We start from the raw sequence: 9,104 nt of genomic DNA on the forward strand, positions 1-9,104 counted from the left end.
ATAGAGTTTTGTATAATATAGATTTAACAACTCTAGTAATTTTCAATAAGAAATATTATTCATCGAATGCAAGCAGAAATATTTAATGAGTAATTGAAATGGTTCCGGAGAAAGTTTAATCAAGAACATCGCCAGAATCTGTCTGCTTTATCATCGTCAAGTACTCTTAGCACTCAAACGCATTTCTAGGGGTTGGAAGTAATGTATCCATTCTTCGTCATTTGGATAAAAAAGTTTTATTTTAACTATTTGAGTCAGGAGCGTCTCGTTCCAGTCGACTCTCTACAGGAAATTTGTTTTTGCCTTTTATTTGCCACTTTGAGATTTCTCGTTTTCACTCTTCGCCAATATGTAAGATAAATTGAAACATTTCAAATACCAAAACTTTATTAATGTAGAACATCAAAATATGTGTGTTTGATTGGAAGTATTTCTAACCATAAGATATAATTAATTCTATTTATATAGTTATTTACTAAATTAAATTGAACTGATTTATGCTGCACCCTTAAATAAAGAATTTTGACAACTTTTTCTTTAGAGGTTTATAAATCATTTTAACCGGTCATGACTTCACATCGGGGTATAATTAAATAACTCTAAGAGTGGAACCGAACCACTGCTCCAACTGCAATTGTTTAGCGATTGTTTTGTATTTAGCGGAAAGAAGTTTATTTCTATTACTTTGGCAATTTGTGAGAGTGATTCTGCCAAAAAAGAATCCTTTTTAATAAAAAAGATTAAAAAATAAATGTTAACTCATAGAGTATTCTTTCCAATCCTTCCACTTTCCAATATTTAAATAGTACAAACAGTTTGTTTACAACCCTTGCCACCTGCTATAGAAGCAGTCATCTCTCCTACAGATATTTAAAACACAATTTTAAGTAAGGTTTGTCCTTTACTAAAAAGACAATACTCTAGTGAAGCTTATTAAAATTAGATCTGGCGGAAATAAACGTCTGGAATGTGCAGCTGATGTTTTGAAAACAGAAAGGTGGGATGATTAAATGAAAGTTGAAAAGAAAGATTGAAAATGTGGTTAGGAGCTCAGTGCTGGATTATATCTTTGATTTTAAACGTCGTAACACGTACATTCCTTGAATCCCTGATCGATTTTGGACTTTCAGCCAACAGCAGAAATAGATTAATCAGTTTGGTTTCAAGATTTCTAGGTCACTTATGTTTTCATTTTGTACTACAAAAAATCTGGCTCTGAGCTTTTACGGATGTTTTCTTTCATATCTTCTCCACCTAATCAATAGAAGCTCAACCTACTTGACTTCTTTTAGCACATGAAAGGTTTCGATTCCCTACCATTTAGCCTTGATGCATATTCGTACATCTGTAATTGCTGCAGTCCGATCGGTTGCCACCATAACTAGAAAATAATATAAACGCAGAAAGTGAAAATTTTTGTACCAACAGTATTGATCGATACAGTTGGTTGATTTACAACCTTAATTTCCAGGAATATTCTATTAACTGCCGTTCTAGGAAAGGAGCTGTAATGTACCATCTAAAGTACCATTACTGTTTATTGTTCTACCTTGTTACTTATATTTATTATATAATAAAATGTGATACCCAAATACTTTGTGCACTGATTAAAAAAAAAAAAATTATAAATCTAAAACTTTAATTTGTAACATTTTTCCAGAAAAATTAGAATTTAGGTTTTGGTAGAAGGCTAATAAGAATATAGTTTTTATAATTATGGTTTTCTGTTCATGCCTTCTCTACAACATAACTGTGGGCACGCGAAGGCGCCTACACCCAGATGCGGAGACGCGAGAATTTTAGAGAGGGTTAGTCTCTAGTGCCCTTAGTGCGTATGCCTCACCACCTCGTCAAGGTTGGACTCCAGGTAGGGTCAACGCTGGAAGGGCTAGGGCCTTAAAGAGGGTGAAAATAAGAACTCCGCGGACCAAACCTAAAGCTTAAGATGAAGAAGAACTGACGCTGAAGAGATGAATATGTGAAGGATATAGGAAGGCGATTGTTGCTCCTTCTTCTGCCGATGAATGAGATGCATTGTCTGGTAGTCTGAAAAGAAATGAGAAGAAACACAGCAAATGTTTAGCGGGAACTAGAAACCGCGACCTTGCAAAGGCTGTGTGCGACTGAACAATGAAATTTAATTTTCATTACTGGCCTCTCTTCTTAAACGCAAGTTTATGCCCACCTCCTAGGTTTTTACAAATTTTATTAATTTACTTTCACATTATGGAGAGGAAAAATGGAAAAATTTTACTCTTATCTCATCTTACTGGACAGTTCCAGTCACATCAATAATTAGACTAATCTGTAAGAGAATTCACTAAAATAATTAAATAGGTAAATAACTAAATAATTTAATAGGTCATACGTTTTTACTTCTCCTTAATTAACCAAGTACAGCCTGCTACTAATCTCTTATTTATTAATTAAACAAATAAGAAAACATTTCACGTTAAAAAGCGCAAAAGATAAAATTATAAGTAGAAGTCAATTTCTCTACTAATAAACTAAAGAATCTATTTTCAAACTCAGGGCCGTAAAATAATTTATAAATGAGAACAAAAGATGAACTCTTACAAGTTCGGTAAATAAATCGATTGAACTGAGGAATTTTAGAATTTTATAAATTAGGATTTTATTGAATCAATGATTTAGAATTTACCTAGACTAAGTTAAACAAAAGTGCCAGTAGATTGTGTTCTAAGCAACAAATCCTCTCTAAAAACACTTTTTTTAAAAGTACTAGATAGCAGCAGATGCTAGTCAAAGAAACTTGGTTTACAAAATTGACATTAGATCGCGACATTAACCAGTACGCTAGACTTCGTTTGTGAAAATAATTTATTTTTTACTTTCTCCATTAAATTTAATTGTAATAAGTGCCTGTTATAATTAAGAAAGTCAAATAAATGACATCAGTTGTCAAGGCAGCCCTAGCAATTTCAGGCTTCTGGGAAGTAGCCCTATCTCTCTTTCAGTAAAATCATTTTGTATTGTTTCTAGCATTTTTTAAATACAGATTAGTTTCTTGATGTTCAAACTTTTGACATGAAAAATAAATACATTCAAAAAGGACCATGGTAGAGAATATGAACGGAGTATTTCTTGTACACTATATAAAACTCATTTAAATGTTCTGTACATGTACTATGTACTATAATTTCATTAATGAAATATTAGGAGAAATATCATTCTTTTTCCAATAAATTTTAATAGTAGCCATCCTTGCACAGGACCCATGTTTAGTAGAATGAATGGATTCTAATAATAATTAAACTTCAGAATATTTTCTTCTTCCAAGGAGAAGCTGCTTAAATTGTGTAAACACAATTATTTGTCATAAATTTAATGCCACTCTTTTAGATTATTGTTCCTGGGAGCTTTTTACAGCTTATTGACCTTTATACATAGGTACATCGTATTTGTCACCTTTTTTAAAGAAACGAATTACAAAGCCACTTTTCAATAATTTATTCATTGATCAAGCAGCAATTGATCAAGCTTACAGAATGAAATTCAGATGGTTTAAAGAAAACTAATTACAAACTAATTTCTACAAGGCTAATAAGGACTATATTGTTATCACAGATTTGATATATAAATTCAAAATGTTTTTTGGACATCTAGTTGCAGAAAAATTCAAAGTAAGTAATTTCTTGATAAGCAGAAACGTTGGGAAGAAGCAGTAATTTTTTTTAGATCTTATAATAAAAAATAAGTAGAAGATAAATTTATATCATTATAAAAGATAATCAGAGGATACTCTTCATTCCAACGTAAATGTAATCTCATTTTTAATAAGAGTAATATTTAATTTATATAGTTTGTTTTAACACATACAAGTCACTTAATACTTTATCAACTATGGTTTTTAAGTAAATTTAGATAATTGAAATAATTAAGTAGGAACTATAATATCAGATATCACTACATCACTAGAAGAGGCTTTCTCCTGATAGACGGCAACTGGTCAGGGTGCTTCCTTTTTATTCTTCCGTCTTCCAGTTCGATTTTAAATTAAACTTCCCTGTCCACTTTTTTATGACCCTTGGGTAGTAGCACATTCTGTTGTCTTCCAAATCTTTTCTCTCTCTCCGAACGATCGCTTTCTCACAAATCCGTATTCTGTATAAATCCTCCATCCTCAGCAGGAACACCTACACTTTCCGTTCTACCGTTTACCTGTTTGTCTTGTTTCAAGGTAATCTAGAGAGTACCAAAGCTGTAAGATTTTGTTTACTGGGAGTGGGCTTTACGCGGTTGTTATAGCTGCCCAGAGTAAATGCCCATCGCGTAAGATGATTTTTGGATTTTCATAGTCTTCCCCTAATAGACGCATTAAAGGCTTTGGATCAGTATGAAAAATAAATTTGTTTCTGAACAAGTATTGATGAAATTTGGTGACGCCCAAGATGATTGCAAGGCCTTCTTTATCCAATGACGACTATTTCTTTTCAGCCTCTATCAATAGGAACGCAATAGGTTTCTCAATGTCCTCAACAGAATGTGCAAGCACCTCACCAATCCCAATAACACTTGCGTCTTTAGTTAATCTTAATCTGGCTCTTTAGCGAGCGATAATATTATAATGGAAGGCACTTTTCTTGTTGATTTTATATAAAGCTGGTAAAGTACGATACCATTCCTAGAAATTAGCGTAATTGATGAACATTTTGAGATAAAGGCATCTCCTGAATGGCCATTATAGGGTAGGAAGTGGGGTGTATCCTTCTTCATCTGTTAAATGTCAGAGTTATTTGACTTCTTTTTTGTAATCATCTGCACTTCTCCATTTACGACTGAATGCCCACTTTCCGAAGCCGTTCAAGAACTAGGCGAACGCGTTTTATATGTTCTCTCTAGTTACAATATCATCTAGCTACCTTGTAATTTCTTTTTAGGCTTTGTAAAATAGTGTCCTTTATCTTTTTGAAAAATGATGGAGCAAAGTGCACTCTGAATGGCATTTTTTTGCAACTTTGTAATTTGCAATAAATAATAGCTCTCTTGATTTTTCTTCCACATCAAATTGCAAGTAAGCATTCTTTACACCTATTTCGGTCTATTTCGGGGTATACTATCCCCTGGCATAGTTTTGCAACAACTTTTCAAATCAGGGTAACGGATGATATGTATGGATTAATATGGTGTTGAAATCTCAGCAGATCCACACTGCAGTTTTATTTACTACTTATAGTTACTATATTGGTAAGGGAGTAATGCTAACGTCTACCTCTTCTATGACTCGCTCCACATCTCTTTTGAATGCAAAAGAAAATATCATTGGCTTGGAAAAGAAATCTTTAGTCGTACTGTTGCCTTGTATCCAATTATTGTCCTCAACTAGAGAACTCAAAAACTTCAGGATTGCGCAGGGATGCGATGAGATCCTCTTGAGCCTGCTCTGTAATTATCCTTTCATGTTTTTGTACTGAACATTTACGTGTTCCAGGAGAGAGGCTTAACAGACGCTAAAACCAATTCTAGGCAAAAAAGGGTATCATGACCCTCTACCGTACCACCATCAGGTTTAAACTTTTTTTTGGCTGAAAGCATCAACGTTCACTGCTGCTTGCCCAATAGTTTCGATTCCAATACCAGTATATGCTAATAAGCCTCCTGCTTGCTCAAGTTTTAGCTTACACTAAAATTTCCATTGTTTATAGACTTTGCAGCACTTGGGTCATATAGTGTTTTTTTGTCCACTTTCCACTTATTTTGAGATTGAGTAATACTTTTTATGCTCCCTGGATGTTTCTCAAATCAGATTCTGACTCATTTCCTTCACTTGAATCATCCCCGCTCGTGTACGTGCTTACACTTGGTATTGAGGCGAACAGCCTTGTCTGCTGTTTCCTAAATATTTGCTGTCTACTCTACCTGTATAGTTGCAGTATCCGGCAGTTTTAGCAATTCTTTTTGCCACTCTACTTTATTCCAAAGTCATCAATTGGTCCTTGAGGCTTTTCTCCAAATTTGGACCATATTTACAGCGACCTGTTATCGTTTCGCCTCCATGCAAATATTCCTGAATTGTCTAACTTTTTTTGCTGTATTCAGAATGTGTCTCGTAACTTTGAAGAGGCTCTGTTATAGAAATTATCTAAGATAGAAATGAATAATGGTAATGTTTGGTCATTCAGCGAAACAGGCCTCAATGATCTACTAATATTCTAAAAGGATCGACCTCCTTTATTATAAGGAATCATTTGTATGATAAAACGTTATCATAGAATTAATCAATTCGAAAAAATGAAGGAAGGAAAGTTTAGTTTATAAAGTAAAGGAAGGAAATAGAATTTATTTTGTTTTGTAAAAAGGAATGTTATGTTACGCTCTGTTGAAAAGTTTTAATCTTATTTCAAACAAAATAATAATAAGAAATGTTTATAAAATTGGAACAATGAAATCTTATTTAATAATTCCTGCTTTAAGGAATCACAGCTCTCTCCGCTTCCTCTTAGAGCGATTATTGCATCTAAGAACTCATTTATCATCAATTTTTCAGAAAATGAACTTGAAAAAGCAGTTTACAAAAATTCCACTTCAAATTTTCGAATGAAATAGTTTTTTATGCTGTTTGTACGATACTAAGTTGAACACTTAGTTTAAAGAAACAAATATTTGAACATCTTTTAAGAAAATCTTGAAAAAAAAACATTCAAAATTTTTATTAACTAATGTACACAGATTCATAAACTGCCACCGAAACCTTTATAATAAATCAATAGAAAATAAAAGTACTTACTACTATCGTCTTTTAAATTAATAAAAGAAAACATTTCCAATTATGCTTTGTTAGCATTTCAAATGAAAAAATAGTTAGCAGTAGCTCTGGGGAATCCATATATCTGGTTAACGTGACTTGAGTCATCGTTTAAAGTTCAATTATAATGCGCGGCATTCCATAAAAAAATCTAATTGAGTCGTAAGTGAATTAGTCAGTAAAAATATGTTTGATAAAGTGAGTTTGATTCACTCATCAAATGAAAATTGAAAACATAATAAGATTGTTATTAATCTAAGAGACAATTTACTGCATTTCATTGACTAACAAAATTATTTTTTGTAACGCTGTTATTTGATTTTAGCTTTCTATGCTAAAAAGCATTTAAAACATTATTATCTTGTTCATTGAGTGTTAACACTTTGTAAGCAAATAAATCACGCTAAATTACTTACAAAATACCTTGTTAGGAAGTTAATAAAAAACGAAAACTTCATTTGCATTATTTCTTCAAGTCCAATCAGTACACATATGTAATTTTCTTAATGAAGAAGTTTTGCAATAGAAAATTATAATAGTTAGTTAACAAGATTAAAGAAAGAGAGTAATATGTAAAAAGACTAACTTAGGCGTTAAATTGCTAAGTTGACGCAAAATGTTCGCTAATTAAAAAACTTTAAATTTACCAAATTTATTCCAAGTTCTTGATGGTAATTACAGTAAATGACGAGGTCCCTCCTAGAGCATGTTCTGCTCCAGCAATTTGATGCTAGTGAGGATTGGAATGTCGATTGGGATCGTGGCCTCGGCATATTTTCATTATGATCTATCCTTACCTGCTCCCAATGAATCGATGGCCCATATATTCAAGAAACCGTAACGTAACGTAATTTAAGCAAGTGTTGAAAGGTTACTTGGTAACAAGTTGATTCGACTTAGTTTAAGTGATAAGCATAGAGCTAGAAATTATAAATACATTTTATTATCCTGCTTTTATTCGCAGTTTTACAAGATAGGTCAATAGCGTTACAACCGTGCGTAAGACTGTGGACAACGCTCAAGATAGTTAATAATTCCACCACCTCAAAAGTTCACAAGAATATCCTAATAAAAGTGGATAGTTGCAAATAGCAGCGGATCTGGTGTTGACGGAGAGAATTAAGCTGCGGAAAAAGCGGTTAAATTACCAAAAGTTAATAAAAACTTAACCTAATAGAAGACCTTCTTTACAAACCTTAACCATTCCAGTGTTACTGCAAAAGTTCTCTCTTTATCTTTTATGGGAACACAGAATTGTACGGTTTTGTTAATGGAATGTTCCTGCTAGTGTAGTAGCTAATGTTACCTTTAGGAACCATATTCCAGAGTTTTAGAAGACTATCCAGACGTGTGTCTTAGGTACACAACGGATTTGGTAAAGGAGCGTACATTTCAAGGTCACATTAGGTTCAAGGTCTCTTTCTAGATCCTTTTCTACTAGGTTTACTAAGGCACACTTTGATCTCTTTGTGGAAACTGAGAAGACAATCCAAAAATGACAAGGTCTCTTACAAAGGCTACAGAAAGTGACCGTGTATATCGTAAGATAGTGTAGATTGTGGAACTGAACTGAAATTCACTTTATAGCCTACATTACACTCACTAAAGTTATAACAATATATAGCTGATAAAACCAGAGACCAGTATTGTGACGTTATTAGCATTCAGCAGCTGCATGCTAACTTGCCTAGGGTAATAAGCAATCCGCTAGAGATGGTTGGAACTTGTTTATTTTTTATGATGTTTTAGAACATCTGGGACTCTTTTTTAATCAATCTTCTGATGAATCTTACTACATACATTCTTACACGTGAATACCCCCGTGGAATGAAAGAGCAGCAACAACGAACTGGTAGCCTATTTGGATTTCCAAAGAGATAATTTATCTTAAAAAGAAAAAAAAACTCAATATGTTGCAATTAGGAGGGACAATTAGACAAAGCAAAGCAAAACTTGTTCACTGTAATAAAGTGAAAGTAAAATTGTTTCCAAAATGAATTAACAGCATTTACAGATTCTGAGAAGCTCGTCAAAATGTACTGACCAAATAAAATTTATTAAAATGAAAACACAAACTTAAAGTTGATAAGCCAAATCGCAGGATGTAGGAGATAAGTTAAAGCGTGAGAGCAAGCACCGACATGCACTACAATCCGGAAGAGACTGGGTCACTTTCGCCCAACAGATGACCTCTAATATTGCTTGAACTTCCTCATGTTGTCCCTTTCGTACACAATATTAATGCGCTTCTGCCAAACTAACTTTTTCATTTTTAAAGTGTATTTCACTGAATTCGATGTAAAATTTTATTTCATTATGATTTCATAAAGTTACTTTA

Source organism: Rhodnius prolixus, unplaced genomic scaffold (assembly GCF_049639745.1).
Source record: "Rhodnius prolixus isolate KJV_2025 unplaced genomic scaffold, Rpr scaffold_2, whole genome shotgun sequence".
Classification (NCBI taxonomy): Eukaryota; Metazoa; Arthropoda; class Insecta; order Hemiptera; family Reduviidae; genus Rhodnius; species Rhodnius prolixus.